General features: G+C 41.9%; 1 pseudogene across 1 annotated transcript; it reads left to right on the top strand.

Annotated features, from left to right (window-relative positions):
* The first annotated feature begins 7,585 nt into the window (after nucleotides 1–7,585).
* Nucleotides 7,586–19,085, top strand: LOC311133454 (6-phosphofructo-2-kinase/fructose-2,6-bisphosphatase 4-like; annotated as a pseudogene). The gene is made up of 14 exons (XR_014615385.1): nucleotides 7,586–7,819; nucleotides 11,332–11,448; nucleotides 11,573–11,669; nucleotides 11,981–12,047; nucleotides 12,460–12,534; nucleotides 12,663–12,719; nucleotides 13,026–13,147; nucleotides 13,327–13,534; nucleotides 13,627–13,773; nucleotides 13,983–14,087; nucleotides 14,173–14,302; nucleotides 15,282–15,344; nucleotides 17,678–17,742; nucleotides 17,875–19,085. The product of XR_014615385.1 is annotated as a 6-phosphofructo-2-kinase/fructose-2,6-bisphosphatase 4-like (transcript).
* Nucleotides 19,086–21,771: the final 2,686 nt, after the last annotated feature.

Genomic DNA, 21,771 nt, shown 5'->3' with positions numbered 1-21,771 from the left:
AAGTAATGTTTTGCAGAGGGGTCAAATACTTATTTTCCTCATTAAAATGCAAATCAATTTATAAAAATTTTGACATGCGTTTTTCTGGATTTTGTTGTTGTTATTCTGTCTCTCACTGTTCAAATAAACCTACCATTAAAATTATAGACTGATCATTTCTTTGTCAGTGGGCAAATGTACAAAATCAGCAGGGGATCAAATACTTTTTTCCCTCACTGTACATGATTCCATATGTGTTATTTCATAGTTTTGATGTCTTCACTATTATTCTACAATGTAGAAAATAGTAAAAATAAAGAAAAACCCTGGAATGAGTAGGTGTGCCCAAACTTTTGACTGGTACTGTATATACATATAATTTTTTTGACACGGTGACTGTGTGTGAGAGAGTCTTTGAGTTAGTCCTTGGTGGGACAGTATTTACAAAAACTGCCGGTTGTCATACACCCCTTCAAATTAGTGGATTTGTCTCTTTCAACCTTTCCAACAAGTCAGTTCGTCAAACTTCTGCCCTGCTAGAGCTGCACTGGTCAACTGTAACCGAAGTGGAAACATCTAGGAGCAACAATGGCTCAGCCGCAAAGTGATAGGCCACACAAGCTCACACAATGGGACCTCCGAGTGCTGAAGCGTGTAAAAATCACCTGTCCTTGGTTGCAACACTCACTACCGAGTCCCAAACTACCTCTGGAAGCAACGTCAGCACAAGAACTGTTCATCAGGAACTTCATGAAATAGGTTTCCATGGCCGAGCAGCCGCACACAAGCATAAGATCACCATGCGCAATGCCAAGCGTCGGCTGGAGTGGTGTAAAGCTTGCCACCATTGGACTCTGGAGCAGTGGAAACGCGTTCTCTGGAGTGATTAATCACATTTCACCATCTGGCAGGCCAACGGACGAATCTGGGTTTGGCGGATGCCAGGAGAACGCTACCTGCCAAAATGCATAGTGCCAACTGTTAAGTTTGGTGGAGGAGAAATAATGGTCTGGGGCTGTTTTTCATGGTTCTGGCTATGCCCCTTAGTTCCAGTGAAGGGAAATCTTAACGCTACAGCATATGACATTCTAGACGATTCTGTGCCTCCAACTTTGTGGCAACAGTTTAGGGGAGGCCCTTTCCTGTTTCAGCATGACAATGTCCCCTAGCACAAAGCGAGATCCATACAGAAATGGTTTGTCGAGATCAGTGTGGAAGAACTTGACTGGCCTGCACAGAGCCCTGACCTCAACCCCATCGAACACCTTTGGGATGAATTGGAACACCGACTGCGAGCCAGGCCTAATCGTCCAACATCAGTGCCCGACCTCACTAATGCTCGTGGCGGAATCGAAGTAAGTCCCCGCAGCAATGTTCCAACATGTAGTGGAACGCCTTCCCAGAAGAGTGGAGGCTGTTATAGCAGCAAAGGGGGGACCAACTCCATATTAATGCCCATGATTTTGGAATGAGATGTTCGACAAGCAGGTGTCCACATACTTTTGGTTATGTAGTCTACGTCATGGCACCATCAGGGTATCCCCACGAGATAGGAAGCCCACCGGCCTGCTCTGCCCCTTAGGTACTGACACCATGTTTTCTTGAGCAGTAAAGCTGTGTCTTGAGTCAGTACTGTTAAAGCTGCAAGCCAAAGTAAGTAAGAAGGTAGCTTTGCACAAGCCTTGGCTTGTGCGAGCCACAACGGCTCATAGGAGCAGGAGTTTAACTCCTGTTTCTGTAGTGTGAGGCAGCTAGATGTACAAGTACACTTCCTGGACAGGACACTAGTCTGTCGCAGGGCCTTACCCCAATCTATCTCTATCTTGAGTGCCAAGCAGACTCATCGCGTCCCATTTTTACAGTCTCTGGTATGACTCGGCCAGGGATCGAACTGTCCAACCTTAAAATCTCAGGGAAGACACTTACAAGGGCACTGAGTTGGTTATGCAAGCCATAGGTATAACTACACTGAGTGCACAAAACATTAAGAACACCTGCTCTTACCATGACAGACTGACCAGGTGAAAGCTATGATCTCTTATTGAAGTCACTTAAATCCACTTCAGTCAGTGTAGATAAGGGGAGGAGACAGGTTAAATGATTTTTAAGCCTTGAGACAATTGAGACATGGATTGTGTGTGTGCCATTCAGAGGGTGAATGGGCAAGATAATGTTTGAGTGTGACAAGAACTGCATCGTTGCTGGGTTTTTCACACTCAATAGTTTCTCGTGTGTATCAAGAATGGTCCACCACCCAAAGGACATCCAGCCAACTTGACAACTGTGGGAAGCACTGGAGTCCACATGGGCCAGCATCCTTGTGGAACGTGTTCGACACCTTGTAGAGTCCATGCCCTGATTAATTGAGGCTGTTCTGAGGGCAAAAGGGGGTTGCAACTCTATTAGGAAGGTGTTTTGAATGTGTTGTACACTCAGTGTATATTGCATATTAAGTTGTTACATGTTGACTGGAAAATGAGGCATGCACAACTAACCATCACAAATTATTTTATTAAGGATATTCCTTACTGTACCCTTGGTGACCTGTGATGTGGTCCTCTGTAGCTCAGCTGGTAGAGCACGGCGCTTGTAACGCCAAGGTAGTGGGTTCGATCCCCGGGACCACCCATACACAAAAAAAAATGTATGCACGCATGACTGTAAGTCGCTTTGGATAAAAGCGTCTGCTAAATGGCTTATTATTATTATTATTATTATTATTATTATTATTATTATTATATTATGAGACATTGTCCTACAGATAACACTTTTTCTTATTCTTAGAATCACTGGTGTTCAACAAACAGATTACTATCTACACAAAGTGTTCAACTACTGTAGGTTTTCTTGATAATTGTTTCCAACATATGATTGGCAGAACCATCATTTGAAAGCAAGAACATTTCTGTATTGTTATTTTTGCAGAACATCTTCTTGAACATGTGACTAGTGGTAAAAGTGGCACTGTAATTTTGACTGAACACTTAAAGCAAGTCTGCCCTCTTCCTCATCAGTAAAGTTAGAAATATTAGTGGTATCATTGGGGACGATATTCGTTCTCGGTATCTATCAGCTATGGAGACAGGTCACCAGCCAGAACTTCCTGTGAAAAAGGAGAACAAATGCAAAAAGGGGGGGGGGGGGGGAGAGAAATCAGGGCATCTTTCAGCCATTTTGGTGCCCCTCCAGCCGGGGTGACAGGGCTATGGCCCATGACGTGAATGGGCGAAAGCGGTGAGGGAGGAGCACCCTGCTCAAATCTAACAGTAATCTGCGCAGCCAGGTCATATTGTCAACAAGACAGCATGGTTCATCGTTCAGAAACATACATCACGTATTTTCTATAAAGTATATGTTAGAATTTGACTAGTTTTACTTAGGAAGGCAGATAAAGTACATATTCATTTTATACCAAGAGCAAACAACACTTTGACAAAGCCTATTCCCCCTCAGTAGACTGAAAAGATTTGGCATGGGTCCTCAGATCCTCCAAAAGTTATACTGCTGCACCATCGAGAGCATCCTGACTGGTTGCATCACCGCCCGGTATGGCAACTGCTCGGCCTCCGACCGCAAGGCACTACAGAGGGTAGTGCGTACAGCCCAGTACATCACTGGGGCCAAGCTTCCTGCCATCCAGGACCTCTATACCAGGCGGTGTCAGAGGAAGGCCCTCAAAATTGTCAAAGACTCCAGCCACCCTAGTCATAGACTGTTCTCTCTGCTACCGCACGACAAGCGGTACCGGAGTGCCAAGTCTAGGTCCAAAATACTTCTCAACAGCTTCTACCCCCAAGCCATAAGACTCCTGAACAACTAATCATGGCTACCCAGACTAATCATGGCTACCCAGACCCCCCCATCCTTTTACGCTGCTGCTACTCTGTTAATTATTTATGCATAGTCACTTTAACTCTACCCACATGTACATATTACTTCAACTACCTCAACTAGCCGGTGTCCCCGCACATTGACTCTGCACCGGTACTCCCCTGTATACAGTGGGGAGAACAAGTATTTGATACACTGCCGATTTTGCAGGTTTTCCTACTTACAAAGCATGTAGAGGTCTGTAATTTTTGTCAATCCAGAAAATCACATTGTATGATTTTTAAGTAATTAATTTGCATTTTATTGCATGACATAAGTATTTGATACATCAGAAAAGCAGAACTTAATATTTGGTACAGAAACCTTTGTTTGCAATTACAGAGATCATATGTTTCCTGTAGGTCTTGACCAGGTTTGCACACACTGCAGCAGGAATTTTGGCCCACTCCTCCATACAGACCTTCTCCAGATCCTTCAGGTTTCGGGGCTGTCGCTGGGCAATACGGACTTTCAGCTCCCTCCAAAGATTTTCTATTGGGTTCAGGTCTGGAGACTGGCTAGGCCACTCCAGGACCTTGAGATGCTTCTTACGGAGCCACTCCTTAGTTGCCCTGGCTGTGTGTTTCGGGTCGTTGTCATGCTGGAAGACCCAGCCACGACCCATCTTCAATGCTCTTACTGAGGGAAGGAGGTTGTTGGCCAAGATCTCGCGATACATGGCCCCATCCGTCCTCCCCTCAATACGGTGCAGTCGTCCCTGTCCCCTTTGCAGAAAAGCATCCCCAAAGAATGATGTTTCCACCTCCATGCTTCACGGTTGGGATGGTGTTCTTGGGGTTGTACTCATCCTTCTTCTTCCTCCAAACACGGCGAGTGGAGTTTAGACCAAAAAGCTCTATTTTTGTCTCATCAGACCACATGACCTTCTCCCATTCCTCCTCTGGATCATCCAGATGGTCATTGGCAAACTTCAGACGGGCCTGGACATGCGCTGGCTTGAGCAGGGGGACCTTGCGTACGCTGCAGGATTTTAATCCATGACGGCGTAGTGTGTTACTAATGGTTTTCTTTGAGACTGTGGTCCCAGCTCTCTTCAGGTCATTGACCAGGTCCTGCCGTGTAGTTCTGGGCTGATCCCTCACCTTCCTCATGATCATTGATGCCACACGAGGTGAGATCTTGCATGGAGCCCCAGACCGAGGGTGATTGACCGTCATCTTGAACTTCTTCCATTTTCTAATAATTGCGCCAACAGTTGTTGCCTTCTCACCAAGCTGCTTGCCTATTGTCCTGTAGCCCATCCCAGCCTTGTGCAGGTCTACAATTTTATCCCTGATGTCCTTACACAGTTCTCTGGTCTTGGCCATTGTGGAGAGGTTGTAGTCTGTTTGATTGAGTGTGTGGACAGGTGTCTTTTATACAGGTAAAGAGTTCAAACAGGTGCAGTTAATACAGGTAATGAGTGGAGAACAGGAGGGCTTCTTAAAGAAAAACTAACAGGTCTATGAGAGCCGGAATTCTTACTGGTTGGTATGTGATCAAATACTTATGTCATGCAATAAAATGCAAATTAATTACTTAAAAATCATACAATGTGATTTTCTGGATTTTTGTTTTAGATTCCGTCTCTCACAGTTGAAGTGTACCTATGATAAAAATTCCAGACCTCTACATGCTTTGTAAGTAGGAAAACCTGCAAAATCGGCAGTGTATCAAATACTTGTTTTCCCCACTGTATATAGCCTCCCTACTGTTATTTTATTTTACTTGTGCTCTTTTTTTCTCAACACTTTTTTGTTGTTTTATTTTGCACTGTTGGTTAAGGGCTGTAAGTAAGCATTTCACTGTAATGTCTGCACCTGTTGAATTCGGCGCGTGTGGCCAATCAAATTTGATTTGATTTGAAAACACACCACATTGATACAGCTATACCCGAACTTGACTGTTGCAAGCAAGCTAAGGCAACCTCTAATGCCTCAAGTGACCGAAACCCCGCCCACAGTTTTTGATTGCATGATCGTTTTCGACTTGTGTTGATTGTCAAACGAGGAAACGAAATAGCAAAATTAAGCATTGTGACTGATTTATCTAATTTGATTGATCATTTGAATTTTGACAATCTTAAACCACACAGAGTATAGAAAAGCATTGCCAATTGAGAATTCATTTTATTTTTGGGTCGTCACAATTCATGCTATCACAACAAGGAAATGAAATGGCAAACATGATAAATTATTTGTCATTTTGATTTTTAAATGTGTCAGTGTTGTACTGTATAGTACCATGGAAATGAAATATCAACACACTTCTGTATTTATTTTTCAAATTGGCAGACAAGCATACTAAATCATGAAAATTATAATGCAATATATTTTTTTTTGCATTTCAATTTGAATTTTGTCACATAAAAATGCATACCCATTTAGGAAAAGGAAATTCAAACATGATATTGATTTATCATTTGCTCATTTGCATCTGCAATTGAGTTTCGGCAGCTAAATGCTTCCATATAGTAAATGTTCCTGGATGGCTCTGGGGGAATAAGTAGGTAGACAACCCCACCTAGTGTTTTTAGAAAGTACAGTTTGCCGCTAAAAAATGACACAAGGGGGCGCTATGATCCTCTGCTCTAAAAGTGAGTACCCAACTTGGGAAACTGTAGCTACATACAATATGATGCTACATTCTGTCAACTTTCCGTCTGTATAACTTTATGTCGATTTGGCCAATAAAACCACAACACTGGTTAAAAGCTGTTTTTATCCTATTGCTACAATTCAAAACACAGACCGACTGTTATATAGTTGCATAATAAACGTATTTTAATTAACTTTATCCACTATCTTTGTGGCCAACCCGGGTGATTTTGAGGTTCCCTACTCAGAAATTGTCATTGAAACAGTTGATTAAAAGCTGACTGAATGCTGTAAATAACCAGTGAATCTACAGTATGCTATGCATGATGTGTTGTGTTGTCCCATGTGCGTTGCATGTGAACAGCAGAAGACTTGTTTTTCAGTTATGTTTCCCTTCCCTTGCTGAGTGCGCCCCCCTTTTTGGCATAATATGCTGCCAGATGCACTTTTTAGGGTGCACTGTTCTACTCTATTACGGTACAAGTACAGTTCATTGTTACATTGTAGCATGCAGTAGCTACATTGTTAAAGGGGGAACAAAACATTTTCAAGCATGTAAAAACAAACGGGCTATATATATTTGCTGAAAACTCTGGCAGTATTTGGAGCATTTATAGTCTTCCTATATAAGATTACTTTTTGATATTAATGTATCATTTAAGCCTAGGCCTGTAGGCTAAACCAGGGAAGTAACATTAACATTGGCATCCCTTTTTCAAGTGAGCCTTGGACAAGAAAATAAGAATAAACATACTCACTTAGATGCTCTGTTAATTGCAGCTCATTTTCATAGGAATGTTAATAAACAGAAAATAAATAACAGCGTTTTGTTTAACTTTATTGAATGGTCATACATGTAGCCTACTAGCCTGGTCCCAAATATATTGTGTCCTTGCCTACTCCATTGCTGTCCTTGATAAGACAAACATGTTTGGCATGAAAATGAGTCACAATGAGCTGGCATGATCGCACAAACAGACTGGCCCTCAGGCTATAAATGAAGACAACTCTTGAAATCTGATCATCTAAAGGTGTAGTCAGTGCTGCTCGCACGAAACACCGTGTTGTCCGGAATTATGAATATTTCACACCATTTGATGCGCTCAGCGTAGTGACATTACGGTAATGATATACGTTTGATGTTCCTCAGCCGATATGACATCCATTCCCTCGCAGCGCAGTTGTCAGACCAGCCCTCATCACGTACCACTTCTGTCGCTTAGAAACGGGGCATGGTGCGGCAACCAAGATGACTTCCAACGAAGAGGTTATAATGGCAACATCACCCCGCGAGCTTACTCAGAACCCGCTGAAGAAAATATGGATGCCATGTAAAAACGGGCTGCCTGAAAAGCACATTTCGCAAAGAAGGGGTAAGTTGCCTTGGCTGGCTCGTGCCAACAGCGCACAATGGGTGCAACGTAGGCGTATGCCAGATACAGATTATTTTAAGTACATTTTTATATTTTGTAGGCCTACCTCATGGAACTTAGATATTCACATTTTTATGTACACACTGCGGCGTTGCGCAACCTGACAAGGTTCTGTGCGCTCAACATTTTCTCCAGGGGTGCAACGTTGCATCATTTCGATTTCGTCTCAAATTATTAGACTTTAAGGTGTGTTTTTCTTGATGTTACAATTTTAAAACGTTGTTTATTAAGCCAATGATGCAATTACGCATGGCCTGCTACGGTATCGAACTGGTAAGGAATCTCTGTATTGAAGATGACAACCCCATTGACAATGCGTCCGTTTTCCGTGGTGATGATGGTAGTGCCCTGTGTGGTAGGTAGGCAGCAGATGATTACTCTGCAGACTTGGTTTGCCTCTCTTCCTGTGGAACTCTGTCTACTTTTCGCTTAGTTAACCAAGTGTTCAGTCAGCCGTGCTTGGGATCTGTAGACTTTTAGGGTTGATTTGTTCCCTGTTCTTATTATACCTCAGTGGTCCTCACCCTAAAAAAACTACACTGTCTCCCTCTGAACTATTCCAGATGCTCCCTTGTGCTGAGCTCGACTCTCTTCCTCTTTCAGGTGCAGACATTGCAGATTTCAGAGGTGGTTTTCTCCCCCTTTGGCTCGTACATTTGGCACAGTAATGAGAAAGTAGAAAGGAGAACAAAGAACCATGCCAGGCTTTGTGTGATTTCACTAATCCAGCCCCCCAATCCTAGCCAATAGGGCCACTGGAGGGGATTACAATGGTTAAGGAGGAGGGTTAGCCAGTTAGCAGCCGGAGTTTGTAGGACAGTAGACTACTTCTCCCTCCGTTTTGAAGGGGGCCACAGGATTACTTTACCAAACTAGGTCAGTAGTGGAGCAGTTGGTCAGTGTTTTTTATGCTGTGTCACTTTGAACTTTGGTTGACTGTTTCACTTATGCCTAACCAGTTGAACACTGAAACTTGGTTATTCTGAGATCACCAGATAGTATGCCTATGTGCAGTCTGGATCACGTCGAGCAGCAGCAGGTCTTCTTGCTATTTACCCTAGTTTAAAGGTGCAATATGCAGAAATCGCTCTGCAATTTTGTGGTTGCTAAAATTCTAATAGTTCACCTAATTTCAATTTATGTGACAAAACAAGCAAGAGAATCATTGTACCATCTAAACCACTGTGAAATATATTTTCAATAACCAAAAATATTGTATTTTCAGCTTTTTGAAGCTGGTATAAAAAAACTGAAAGTAGAAGACACAAAAACTAAACTTAAGAATGGGAAATGGCACACATAGAACAGATCTACTGCTTCTTAGACTTGCTTTCAATGAGAATGACAGCTCTATAAGTCACATTTCTATGTGAATTTGGTCAGGTTGCCCATAAAGTTACATATTACAGCTTTAATTAGATCTGGAAACGTGTGTGTGTGTGTGTGTGTGTGTGTGTGTGTGTGTGTGTGTGTGTCACAGCTTCACCAGCTCTTCCAAAGACATTGTCTGCTTGACTTGCTCTTAGATATGGGAGCGATTTTCCTAGATTCCCTCTGTCAACAACACAAAAGGCTTATTCATGCCTACTGCTCCTCTTTCTGCTCTACTTTCTCCTCTTTCCTCATTTGGCCAATTCGTCCTTCTTTCCACCTGCTTCTCCAGACTCTGGTATCTACCAGGTCATGGCTGTTATGGAGTGGCTGATCTCAAGTCAGTCCTTAAGTGTTTGCCAATGTTCATGACACAGCATCTCTAATGATTTTTGGGGATTTTCACAATGTAATCCATAGAAGGGTCCTTTTTTTACGGTGGGGGGGTCCTTTGGATTGTTGGCATGTGACATTTGTATCTTAAAGGGATACTTCGAGATTTTGGCAATGAGGCCCTTTATATACTTCCCCAGAGTCAGATGAACTCGGGGATACCATTTTTATGTCAGTGTCCAGTGTGAAAGAAGTTAAAGGTAGTTTCGCGAGCCAATGCTAACTAGTGTTACCTATAAACTTCCAGTCATTGCGCTATCTGCTAAATGCCCAAATCCCAACATATCCCTTTAAAGCATAATTGAGAAATTATTAATATAAGTTGGATATTGAAACTGAACATGAAATATATAAATAATATATCTTTAGATTTGGCAAATTGTTCAATATATTGTTGAACATAATATACTCTATGGGCATATCAAAGTTCCAGAGTGGGATCTCTGCTAGTTTTAAAGAGCCACAGAACATGCCGATTGGCACGTGTTTTTCTGTTAGAAAAATTAGATTTTATTCTTGGAGTTGTGTTTCCTGACTGATTCCGCGTTTGTTTAATGATATTTATCCCCCATGAGACACTGTAGATGTGGAAGCTTATTTTACTTCCTCAAAATCCCCAGAATGAATCTAAGATAACTCAAGAAATCTGTAATATATTTTGACGTTTTTGCTGAGGATGTTTTAGTTGTGCAATTTTACATCTAACTAAGGTGTTTGGTCCAGTATTTCTCAAGTTAAAAAAATGCTCAACGTGTTGTCTTATGTAAACAAAATTATCCTATTTACACTTGTAGTCAATTTTGACTCATATTGATTCCATAGACTGTTTTCAAAGGGATTTGTTGCTTTTTAAAGGCAGTCTCTTTTTAAAGTTATGGACCACTTTATACAGAGAAATTGGCATAGTAGGCAATGTAACCAGTTGTTCTCATTTTAACTTGCATCATTGCATATCCTGCAAATCACCAGCAGAGGGCGACCATTTTGAATCCATTTTCACATTCACTCTGTTGGTAACGCTTACAAATTGGATCGTAACTCTAAAAGTAGCAGAGATCCCACTTTGAAATGCTGTAGAGTATATTATGTTCAATATATTACAAAATGTGCTAAATCAATCTAATCTTCATATTTTCAATATTCATACATTTATGTAAGAAAATGCTACTCATATTACAGAGCAAGCGGTAAAGCTTCATTTGACACCAACTTGAGCTTCTTAGCACCTACAGATGAAACATCATCGAATTTTAAGAGGCCAAAATGTCACAAATGTTCCAAATTCAATTAATTATTTCTCAATTATGCTTTAAGATACAAATGTCAAATATATGTCAACAATATTTCCTCCAAAGGACCCTTCTATGGATAAATCATGCTATTTTTTTGTTGTTTTGTTTCATTAACGAATCACCCAAGTGTATACACATCTGTTTGCATCTGCTTCACTTTTACTCAAATGATCCACCAAAACTGCTCCATCCAGTCTACGCCTTAATTAAGGCCTGAGTTGTTGATTTTAGATTCTGCATTAATGGGCAAGGTCCCATTTGATTCAATGACAGACTGTACCATCCACTGACATTCACTGTGTCTGTGTACAATAGGGACAGTCATTAAACTTTCTGTCTCTCTCGTCCTATTTTTTCCCCCCCTATTTTTCTGTTTCTCCTCTCTGTCTCTCTTAGTATGTATGACCAACTGTCCCACACTTATTGTGACGGTTGGCCTCCCAGCCAGAGGTAAGACCTACATCTCCAAGAAGCTGACCCGCTATCTCAACTGGATTGGTGTGCCAACCAAAGGTACCAGCTCAAGCTCTCTCATTATCTAACAGTCTCTTTTGAGGTCTATCTCACTCACTCACTCACTCACTCACTCACACACACAGGAAATAGGGTTGACTGACAGTATGTCTGTGTTGTTTAGAGTTCAACGTGGGTCAGTACAGGAGAGAGTGTGTGAAGATCTACAAGTCCTTTGAGTTTTTCCGTCCAGACAATGAAGAGGGGCTGAAGATCAGGAGGTGAGGCTGGAGACGGGCTGTTGGAATGAGCTGAACAGGTCAAGTTAGGCCTAACCCACCACTCTATTCACTAATCTCTCATTACAGACCAAAGTTACAGGGAATGCACTCTTTATTGGGCTTTTTAATAGGCAGAGACCGTTGAAAGAACAAAGTTGTATTTACATTAATATCTACGGAGTGCATTTTGACCAGTTGCTTTATATTAGCAAAGTTTGAATTCAGTTCATTCTCATAGGTCTTTACCTACAGTGTCACTTTAAGGTGTTTCTGGTCGTCTTTCTGATTCTGTTGTGTGTGTCCACCAATAGGCAGTGTGCACTGACAGCGCTGAATGATGTGCGGCAGTACCTGAGTGTGGAGGGGGGCCAGGTGGCGGTGAGTAGAGCAGAGCAGACCTAGTATGGCTACCAGTCTGTTTAGCTATCATGCCACTCCTTGTCATGATAAACATATGACACGGAGTACTTGGGGTGGAATGTTAGATAAACAGACTGGACCCAGGTTAGATCCACAGTGACTTAAGTGTGGCTCATGATCAGTTTGTGAATGAGGATGTTGATGAATAGGGGGGAAAGGGTGCACAATAAATGTAATTCATGTAGGCTACTTTGCAAGAAATAACCTTGTGCACCCTTTTCCCACTATTGATCTTCAGTCTACAGTACTTGTTTGGGTATGCACCGCAATTCATATACATGTTTATGTTTTGCTTGGTGCTCCCAGGACTCCTAACCTGAGTGTAATGAGGATGTTGTGACTGACTGGAGTTTGCCCTTCATTGCCTCAGGTGTTTGATGCCACTAACACCACCAGGCAGAGGAGAGGGACCATCACCAGGTTTGCAGAGCAGAACGGCTTTAAGGTATGGAACCCCAGGGTCTGGCATTAGTATCTGAAGTTATTGTTGATTCATGGGATTCACTACTTTTCTTACAGGGTACAGTATATTTTACAGTATTTTATACTGAATCTTCATTTTCAACCTCCCAGGTGTTCTTTGTGGAGTCTGTGTGTGAAGACCCTGATGTCATTGCGGAGAACATAGTGGTGAGTGATATCTCTGCTATCTTTCAGCATTTTACGTAGGCCACTGGTTATGTAAAAGATCAGACATGATTAAGCATGATTGCGCATGAAATTCAAGACTTCTGCTTTAATATTTGATATTCCTGTAAGATAGGCCTCTTGATGAATAATTTCTACCATCTTTGTGTTGATATGCCCTGGCAGACTTTCAGCAAAGAAGCGAGATAGATGTTTTTCGGTTCTGAAAGCATGCTTTTAGCATGCTCTTTCTCTTTTTCTCTCGACTCATTTCCTATTCCTGTTTGTATTTCCTGTCTGTCCGTGCAGCAAGTGAAGCTGGGTAGTCCTGACTACATAGACTGTAATACAGAAGAGGTCATCGAGGACTTCATGAAGAGGATCAAGTGCTATGAGAACTCCTACCAGCCACTGGATGAGGTTCTAGACAGGTGAACACACACACTAGTGGTTTCAAAATATGCTCTGACAATATACTGGACAGGTGAGAATACACACACACACAGAATACACATGGACAAGGTCAGCAGTCATTTAACTGCCTCACACTGCTAATAGATCTGATAGTCACTCATACTCCATCCCCCATCCCCCCCCCCCCCCCCCCCAGGGATCTTTCCTACATCAAGATAATGGACGTGGGCCGGAGGTACCTGGTGAACCAGGTCCAGGACCACATCCAGAGCCGCATCGTCTACTACCTGATGAACATCCACATCACACCACGCTCCATCTACCTGTGTCGCCATGGAGAGAGTGACCACAACGTCAAGGGACGCATCGGAGGAGACTCTGGCCTGTCTGGCAGGGGCAAGGAGGTGTGTTTCTTTGTGTGTGTCTGTCCATCTATTGGTAATAGAAATATAAACTGTATGTAACGTCATTATTTCTCTCCCTGCCTGTTGGTCAGTTTGCAAAGTGTCTGGAGAAGTTCATCCAGGAGCAGAACATTAAGGATCTGAAGGTGTGGACCAGCCAGATGAAGAGGACCATCCAGACAGCTGAGACTGTGGCTGTGCCCTACGAGCAGTGGAAGGCTCTCAATGAGATAGACGCTGTATGTGTGCGTTTGTGTATGTGTGTGCAAACGTGTGTTTGTATTTTGGCTATTGTTATTATATTTTGTTTGTATTTATTCTTTAATAGATCTATCTATAACTCTATCTACGATTATGCTCTGCATCAGTCAATGTGATTGACGGTTACCATGTCTCCTAAGCTTGCTGTTAAACAGGCTTGTTGTTTTGGTTTCTCTCCCTCTTCCAGGGTGTGTGTGAGGAGATGATGTATGAGGAGATCCAGGGACATTTCCCTCAGGAGTTTGCTCTGAGAGACCAGGACAAATACCGCTACCGCTATCCTAAAGGCGAGGTGAGTCCATCACAGAACGAACACTCTTTCTCTCTCTCTCTCTCTCGCTCTGTGTGTGTTAACAGGCCTCTGCTTGTCCCCTCAGTCCTATGAGGACCTGGTGCAGCGTCTGGAGCCAGTCATCATGGAGCTGGAAAGGCAGGAGAACGTCCTGGTCATCTGTCACCAGGCTGTCATGCGCTGCCTGCTCGCTTACTTCCTGGATAAGAGCGCAGGTAGCGTATATCTCTTCAAATCAAATGTATTTATAAAGCCCTTTTTACATCGGCAGATGTCACAAAGTGCTTATACAGAAACCCAGCCTAAAACCCCAAACAGCAAGCAATGCAGATGTAGAAGCACGGTGGCTAAGGAAAAACTCCCTAGAACGGCAGGAACCTAGGAAGAAACCTAGAGAGGAACCAGGATCTGAGGGGTGGCCAGTCCTCTTCTGGCTGTGCCTGGTGGAGATTATGAGTACATGGCCATTAAGGCCAGATTGTTCTTCAAGATGTTCAAACATTCATAGTTGACCAGCAGGGTCGAATAATAATCAGTTGTAGAGGGTGCAACAGGTCAGTACCTCAGGAGTAAATGTCAGTTGGCTTTTCATAGCCGAGCATTCAGAGGTCGAGGTCGAGGTCGAGAGACACACACACACACACACACACACACAGAGAGTGAGAGAGAGACACACACACAGAGAGTGAGAGAGAGACACACACAAACAGAGAGTGAGAGCGAGACACACACACACACAGAGAGTGAGAGAGAGACATACACACACACAGAGAGTGAGAGATAGACATACACACACACACACACACACACACACACACACACACACACACACACACACACAGAGAGTGAGAGCGAGAGAGACACACACACAGAGAGTGAGAGAGCGACACACACACACACAGAGAGAGACACGCGCAGAGAGACACACAGAGTAGCACGTCTGGTGAACAGGTCAAGGTTCCATAGCCGCAGAACAGTTGAAACTGCAGCAGCATGAACAGGTGGAATGGGGACAGCCAGGAGTCATCATGCCAGGTAATACACCCCAGTATTACAGCTTAATTTATACTATAAAACAAACTGAGCATATAGGAGAGGGTGTTCACCTGTCATGATCAGATGAGCATTAGCTCTAATACAACTAAATTGAATCCATTTAGGCATCATCTACGTTGTTCTGTTTTTGTTCTTCAGAGGAGCTGCCTTACCTGATGTGCCCTTTGCACACTGTACTGAAGCTGACACCTGTGGCTTATGGTGAGTACACTATTATCAATAACTGCATTAAAAGTGTATTAGTAACACAGGATAAAGGTTTCAATTACATGCTTTATTCTATGCATACAGTGAGGGGGAAAAAGTATTTGATCCCCTGCTGATTTTGTACGTTTGCCCACTGACAAAGAAATGATCAGTCTATAATTTTAATGGTAGGTTTATTTGAACAGTGAGAGACCGAATAACAACAAAACAATCCAGAAAAACGCATGTCAAAAATGTTATAAATTGATTTGCATTTTAATGAGGGAAATAAGTATTTGAAAAACATGACTTAGTACTTGGTGGCAAAACCCTTGTTGGCAATCACAGAGGTCAGACGTTTCTTGTAGTTGGCCACCAGGTTTGCACACATCTCAGGAGGGATTTTGTCCCACTCCTTTTTGCAGATCTTCTCCAAGTCATTAAGGTTTCGAGGCTGACGTTTGGCAACTCGAACCTTCAGTTCCCTCCACAGATTTTCTATGGGATTAAGGTCTGGAGACTGGCTAGGCCACTCCAGGACCTTAATGTGCTTCTTCTTGAGCCACTCCTTTGTTGCCTTGGACGTGTGTTTTGGGTCATTGTCATGCTGGAATACCCATCCACGACCCATTTTCAATGCCCTGGCTGAGGGAAGGAGGTTCTCACCCAAGATTTGACGGTACATGGCCACGTCCATCGTCCCTTTGATGCGGTGAAGTTGTCCTGTCCCCTTAGCAGAAAAACACCCCCAAAGCATAATGTTTCCACCTCCATGTTTGACGGTAGGGATGGTGTTCTTGGGGTCATAGGCAGCATTCCTCCTCCTCCAAACACGGCGAGTTGAGTTGATGCCAAAGAGCTCGATTTTGGTCTCATCTGACCACAACACTTTCACCCAGTTCTCCTCTGAATCATTCAGATGTTCATTGGCAAACTTCAGACGGGCATGTATATGTGCTTTCTTGAGCAGGGGGACCTTGCGGGCGCTGCAGGATTTCAGTCCTTCACGGCGTAGTGTGTTACCAATTGTTTTCTTGGTGACTATGGTCCCAGCTGCCTTGAGATCATTGACAAGATCCTCCCGTGTAGTTCTGGCCTGATTCCTCACCGTTCTCGTGATCATTGCAACTCCACGAGGTGAGATCTTGCATGGAGCCCCAAGCTGAGGGAGATTGACAGTTATTTTGTGTTTCTTCCATTTGCGAATAATCGCACCAACTGTTGTCACCTTCTCACCAAGCTGCTTGACGATGGTCTTATAGCCCATTCCAGCCTTGTGTAGGTCTACAATCTTGTCCCTGACATCCTTGGAGAGCTCTTTGGTCTTGGCCATGGTGGAGAGTTTGGAATCTGATTGATTGATTGCTTCTGTGGACAGGTCTTTTATACAGGTAACAAGCTGAGATTAGGAGCACTCCAAAGACACCTGGGAGCCAGAAATCTTTCTGATTGCGAGGGGGTCAAATACTTATTTCCCTTCATTAAAATGCAAATAAATTTATAACATTTTTGACATGCGTTTTTCTGGAGTTTTTTGTTGTTATTCTGTCTCTCACTGTTTAAATAAACCTACCATTAAACTTATAGACTGATCATTTCTTTGTCAGTGGGCAAACTTACTAAATCAGCAGGGGATCAAATACTTTTTTCCCTCACTGTATTTACTCCAATGACATGTATTCATCCTTTTGATTCGAATCACCTGGATACATGTAATCCAGTTCAGTCAAGACTACGAGCACTATTTAAATGTACAGTAGTAGTGTTAGGCCAGGATTCAATCAGATCAGCGTTAACCTGTGGTAACCGGCATTGTTTTTGTGTAGGCGATGTAGGAGCTGTCAAATCCACAAACAGCTCCTGGCGTTATACCTATCGCGGACATTGCTATTGGATGCACAGAGTCACATTAGTAGAAATCTCATGCAGCCGTGTTACAAGTTGAAACACTGAAATGTGTGATGTAATCTACTCCTCCATTAGGCTGATATAAATTGTTATTATTTAATTATATTCAATTTGAGTGTAATTCTTTTTATATAGCCTACACTTTCTCATTCTTAACTTCTAACGTGGGTGGGATAGGGTGTGGCTTCGTGACAATGAACACAAGAACAGCCGCTCACTAATTTGACAGCTCCAGCGCAGTTAAACCTGCGATTGTTGGTTACCGTGGGTTAACGCTGATCTAATTGAACCCTGGCCTTAGTCTGTGTATTAAACACAGTGTACTGCTGCTGCCCTCTAGTTTAGAAACTTAAAAACACATTTGCCCTCAATCTCTTCCCTTTCTATTTCTGTCTTGAACTATTGTTTGGTTTTCTTCTCATCCTATCCTGTCCCTGTAGGCTGTAAAGTAGAGTCTGTCTTTTTGAACGTGGAAGCTGTGAACACCCACAGGGACAGGCCAGAGGTAGGTACCCCAGACAAGCACCCTCACTGGACTTGTACTCTAAAACAGAGCGAGAAAGAGGTTCAGGTTCAATTGGACTAACCTTATGTGTCCTAGTGCTGACTGATCGCTCTATCTCTTTTCATTGTACAGAATGTAGACACTTCACGGATGCCGGAGGAAGCCCTGTTCACAGTCCCCGCCCACCAGTGATTAATGACAGCGCCCAAGACTCCAGAGTGACATCACTCACCATGGCCACTTCCTCTACTCAATCAGCAATCAATCCAAATTCCTCTTTTAATTTTTTCCTTGCAGTGGGATTGGAAAAGAGCACATCCGGATCTTTCATTGGACATATTCCTCTTTCAGGTTCCCCCCCCCAAAAAATGTAATCTTGGTTTGTTCACCTGATCTTTCTCTTTCCTTCTGAACAATGAAAGTCTAGACAACTGGAATCCAGTTCAATGGTGATTCGCCCCACTATCGGGGTATGTGTGAGTGAGTGTGTTTTGTATGTGTGTGAGTGTATATGATCACGGTAAGGACAATCTGGTGTGAAACTTATTTTAAATACAATACATATGGATTTTCAACTAATTGTAGAGTTTAGCTTTTCTGAAATCGTATCTGTCACTATGACTGCAATTACACAGGCAGCCCAATTCTGATATTTTTCTACTAATTGGTCTGTTGACCAATCAGAAACTCTTTTGCCAATAATTTGGCAAAAGATCAGAATTGGGCTGACTGTGTAAACACAGTCTAAGAACAATTTATGGTGACATTTTATTGTTAGTATTTTAGTGTTTGTCCACCCCATTTGTTGAATTTCCTATTAAACCAACTATTGCATTACACGTTGCAGAGGCTGTGATATGCAGACTCTAAGCAGGGACACAAATTGTAGCTAGTATTTCTAATATGTCTGGTATAAAATCAGGCTGTTCCTATAAAGGCGGTTTTGCACATCTATCATCTTCAATTAAGTTCACCTTCATCTAGTTAAAATCTAAAAAGATTTACACGTTTTTTTTCCCATGATCTGCTATATCTAGAATGTGTTTGGCTCTCTTGTTTAATGTCTACAAGTGAAGGATACTTTGATATCTAAAATGCTGCTGTAGTTCAGGAGCACAGGAATAGTTGTTGACATCTGTGATATCGTAACAAATCAATGGAAATTGAAATGACTTCTAATGCCTGTGTATACGCGTATAAGTAATGATCACCATAATCAGTTGTCCGTAATGCTTTAAATTTCATTAAATCGCTCACTGGTTTTATATAGTTTTCAGCATGTTCACCATGTCTTGTTTGTTCATTTTAACTTGTCTGTCAATGTGTCAAGAATATGATTCTTTCAATGTAAATATCTACATCATCCAAATGTAATAAATATTTTGAGTTAAGTCTCTTGCTGTAGTCTTCTGCTCAAAAAGACTTATTGAAGTGTTTTGTGTAGTCTTCACATTTTGCTGCCTTAAAGAGCAACTGTCCCTAAAAAGCAACATCTTGTTTTGAAAACACCCTATGTGGCATTGATATGACTCAAACATTTAGTCTAGTGTCAAAATTGACTACAAATTGTAAATAGGATAATTTTGGTCATAAAGTCAGTCTTGTCTGAAACATGATAGAAAAAACTGTTTTCCATGGGTTGGGTTTATTTCAATCATGCCCACCGCTGGCAGCACCCAAGTAATCAATTCAGAGCGCAGCTGGACCTGACCTGATCTTATTGCCCATGATCAATTTGGTTTGACATTAGATTACCCTATGGGGCTAGTTAGGGACCATCAGTAAATTACACAATGTACATGGGACAATATTTTAAACGGTCAATAGCTCCAAACTTCAATGACCTCAAACCAACTATACATTTTAGAAATTCATATACAAATATTGAACGCATTTAATGAAACAACTAAACGATTTGCAACATTAAAATATTGTCCCATTTACATTGTGTAATTTATTGATGGTCCCTAACTAGCCCCAGAGATAGGCTATCCAATGTAAAACCATGGTCACACACCAGTTAGCTGAAGCTAATTGGTGAAAGAAGTTGGCTAGCACTAGCTAGCCTATGCGACTTCAAGACCTGGGCCCGGTTTCCTATAAGCATCTTAAGGCTAAGTTCATCGTTAGGCTAAGTTCTAATGATGAACTTAGCCTTAAGATGCTTTTGGGAAACCGGGCCCTGGTTAGACGGTTTCAAGTTATCTAGAAGGGTGAGTGACTGTAACTGTGTACTTTTTTGGCAGAGTGAATGTATGTGCAAATGCTTGCCATGTGCGAATACCCACATTAAACCACCCCTCCCCCAAGACAACTCTCGTTAGGCTTCAGTCATGGCGCTGCATTTCTTAATGACCAAGTAGAAAAATCAGTGCGTTTAGCCCCCTTTTTTTTCGACAAAACCTTTCCACATTTTGAAAGTGAATTTTTTTTGGATATTTTCATAATTAATATTTTTTATTTATTGTATTTATTGCGTATGTCTTCACACCGCAGAGTTAATAAATGGTGGAAGCACCTTTGGCAGCCATTACATTTTGAATAAGATTCTACCAACTTTGCACAACTCTTAGGGCAACATATATCCATTGTTTTTGTCTAAATTGCTCAAGCTCAGTACATTTGGTTGGGAATTATTGATGGACAGCAATATTCAAACCTTGGGTTGGATTCCATCTATAGCGCCGAAGATTTGCATTGTAGTGCGGTTTAAATGTAAAGGTCATTTTCGATTGAGCCGACATATGCAGCGTTTACCCTGAATGCAGTTGGGCTGTCCCCGACAAAAATAAATGTTATTTCGACCAATCGATTGGTCAAAATGTTTAAATGTATTTTTCCATATATAAACAGACACACCCTATGTGTTTGAATACAATCAACTTCATATGCACTGAGCTTGTCTGATGCTTTAAGCACACTGTTTGATTAAATAAATAAGACACAAATGACTCAAGAAATAGCCCAATTGTCACACTGTGTTCAAAAAGTGTAAGCATGCATGTGACCAATAGGGCCTGACATATAGCCTAACATAATCACATCAATAAATTGGTTATAACTAACTCTGAACACAGTAATGTCGACAGCAAAATGGATGCGGAAGACATGAAAAATTTACTTGAAACGGGCAAATGTTTACTGGTTTCTCAGGAGGGAAAGGGAAAGACATTTGACTTAGTTGTGGAAGCTACTGGAGATGAATAAAAAGGAGGGTATAGGAGCAAGTGTTGTCTGAGTATTATGTGTGCCAAACAGTTTCTGATAGATTGCAATATTATACTTTTTTCTTACCATTTGGAACAGTGTAAACAACACTAAATAAATAAGTGGACCATAGTCTGTTCTAACGGGGAAAATATAGAAAGCCTTTATTACAGCAGACTAAAAACAGTTGCCTGCATTCATGAATTGCGATTTATTTCATGTTTAGACTAATTATTCAAAGCTCCCTTTGTTATTTAATTGTAAAACTAAAATGCTTAATTGCATTTCAAAGCATGAATCAGACAGGTGTCTTGTGCGCCATACATTTCTTATTTTTTTATTGTGACTGCTCGACTAAAGAAATCTCGGTTGACCAACAGCCTATCGACCAAACAATCGACCAGTCCACTAAATGAGGTCAGCCCTAGAATGCAGTCTCCACGAACTCAAAAACATTGTCTTTAAGGGCTGTATTCAATCAGTAACCGAATATCAGCGTTATAGCCTGATTCGAATTTAAAGACAATGTTTCCGGACTCGAGGAGACTGCATTCACAGTAAATGATGCATATGTGAGCTCAATTGAAAATGACCTTTAAATTTCACTTGCGCTACAAAGCAGACCTTCGGCGCTACAGATTGAACCCAGCCCTAAATTCCAATCAGGCTATAATGCTGATCTTCGAGCAATTTTAAATCAGGACTGGACCACTCAACAACACCGCTTGGAAAGACATTCAGGTGTCTTTGGCATTATAATTTGTGCAATTGTGCCGCTGAAAAATGTAACTATCCCGGGGTTAGGTTTTCAGAATACTACAG

Source organism: Coregonus lavaretus (genome assembly GCF_964263955.1).
Source record: "Coregonus lavaretus genome assembly, chromosome: 8".
NCBI lineage: Eukaryota > Metazoa > Chordata > Actinopteri > Salmoniformes > Salmonidae > Coregonus > Coregonus lavaretus.
Note: the sequence above shows the minus strand (reverse complement) of the source record. Positions and strands in the feature narration are given on the sequence as shown.